Source organism: Montipora foliosa, chromosome 7 (genome assembly GCF_036669935.1).
Source record: "Montipora foliosa isolate CH-2021 chromosome 7, ASM3666993v2, whole genome shotgun sequence".
NCBI classification, from domain to species: Eukaryota; Metazoa; Cnidaria; class Anthozoa; order Scleractinia; family Acroporidae; genus Montipora; species Montipora foliosa.
Window position 1 is genome coordinate 15256604 of NC_090875.1, and position 2500 is coordinate 15259103.

The following is a 2500-nucleotide window of genomic DNA, read 5'->3' on the forward strand; positions in this document are numbered from 1 at the left end:
TTGTTGAAGTTTTAGAGTCTTGGTTTGGTGTAAATGGTCAAACAGTCCAGAATTAAGTTGTGGGATTTTAACGCGAATCGATTGTACTAAAATTGCTGGACAGATTTTGGAAAGTTCGGAGCGGCAATGAAGAATTTGTTTGTCAAGTGCGATTCGTTTTTGGCACATAGCTCTAATTGTGATCCTCATAATATTACGTGAAAGAGAATTTTGCGCGCATCGAATTTGGTGAAGATACTGATTTGAGTGAGAGAATGTAGACGCATGAAATTTCGAGCGAAAACCTTTAGGAATGACTTCTTCTAGCTAGTAAGCCAACTCATTGATGAGGACAAAAAGTAAAAAAAAACGACGTGGTAAAACAAGAGCTTACGTCCCATAAGGATGTATTTTTCTCAACAAATCAATAAGCTTTTCCATTTCTTCCTCCGTCCATTTTCTTGTCTTTCCTTTTTTTAGAATTTTTGCCATTTGAACTTTCCTGTAGAACTTCTAACTCCTGCGACGCCATCTTGTAAAATGTTCGATATGTTTAAACTCCCAATGGATACGCTGGGCAATGCACGTGCGTGGGCTCAACATGTTGAGCGTTGTAGTGCAAATGCACTCGACTTTGTTGAGCCACACATGGATGACCGCGAAACAAAGGAAATGTTGAGCCGTGTTTAGCGAGAAGTTTGACCACTTTCAAATTTGACTCAACAAGACTCAACACCGCTCAACACCTCTCAACAGGGTGTTCAAATGCGCTCAACTTGTTGAGCTCAACATGTCGAGAGCTTGTACAGTGGACAAATCCAGTGCATTTGCACGCGGCTTTACAACTGTACAATACGTATGCCTTTGATCAGGAAATGAAGCACAGTTTGACCAGTGCTTTCTCGGCCAGCCTTTATACAAGAGTACAGTGGCTGATAAAAACGTTGAGAACACCATGTAAGACAGATTTAGTACCAGATCAAGTAAACTCTGTATCTGTTTAATTGTGACCTTTAAGGTGTTTTCAGTCTTAAATAAAGTGCACTCACCTTTTACTTTAATTAGACGGTATTTCGATTGAGGGTTGAATTGAGGTCATGCAATGCTGCAATGTGATCTCATATTTGAAGACTGTGGAATGTTCCAAGGCAAGTTCATATAATAGCCACTCTTTCAGCTTCTTTCAAATTTGTGCCGGGTTTATTCAAGGTTATAAATAAAGCAGTCATGGGTATTTTTACAAATCACTGAGCCTTTGAACAAGAAAACAATAAAGGTAGTCTAAGAATATAATCTACAACAGTGAAACATACATGAGAAATATAAAAATTTGGGGAGCATAACATTACAATGAATAGACGGCATCAAAATACAGTGCTATTTTAAATACAATCAAGTATAAGATTATCTTGCTCTGGAATATAAAGTTAACTTACTTACTGATGAACGCTCCAAGGAAAGCCCCACGAGTAGATATTAAGAACTAGTTATATATGAATTTTCAAAAATTCACATTCGATATCAACCTCATAAAATTGAGGAGGGCATTGGGTCTATTACTTCTATATATTAAAGAGACAGCAGTCGTTGGAGCCACATAAGACATAAAAAGAACGACAAAGGAGTTCAGTGGAAACATTTTATAGAAAAATCATTTCTAATTTTGCCTTCAAATTCGACACTCTTTTCCCCACACAAACCCTTTTATGTTGATGTTCAAATTACGTGACGGGGGGTGCTGTTTACGTTACAAAAGTCATCACAAATCGTTGAGGTTGCCTGTGATATCAAATCCGCAAAACAGCTGTGTGTTTCTGCCGAAAACAGAAACCACATGCTAAAAAAGGAAAACCCGCAAACCGCAACAGACACCAAAACCGAAGTTTTGCGGTGCAAAACCCGAAAAATGGCCAAAAACGAGGATCCCGATGCTTCAGTCCCTCATTATTAATCGTGCTATCGTCGTCTTATGAAAGAAGTCTATTTTCTGGGTGGATGATACAAGGGAAATACAATTTTCATTCGTTCTACTGTGACTAACCGGTCGACAGTAAAAATGGTCACTGTTTTAATTTCACTGTAGGCCAAGTGTATCGTTTATCCAATTTGAACAAGGCACCAGAGGTCAGTTCTATCCTTGTTGGTTATTGGCCAATGGATCGTTTTCACGTGACGTCATCATTTTCGAAAATCCAAAAGTAAAGAGCCACGAAAGTTTTTATCCTCATCAGGCATAAGGGGCGGTAAATTTGTATCCCTTTGCAATTTTAAAGCTCAATAGCGTGCTTCGTTTGGAAACCAGAGCATTTTGAATTTCTTAGTTATAGCGGCGCGTGACACGAGGCGACGATCGAGTTTTTTGAGAAATATATATTTATCTCATGGTTTTGAGCCTTTTTAGAATTTAAAGCATTTGGAAGAGTGCTTAGGTAAATAGCTGTTTGTTACGTACAGATGATCACTCGTCTAGATAGCCAAAGTAAGTAACAGATGTTGACACTATTTACCGGCCGCCATATTG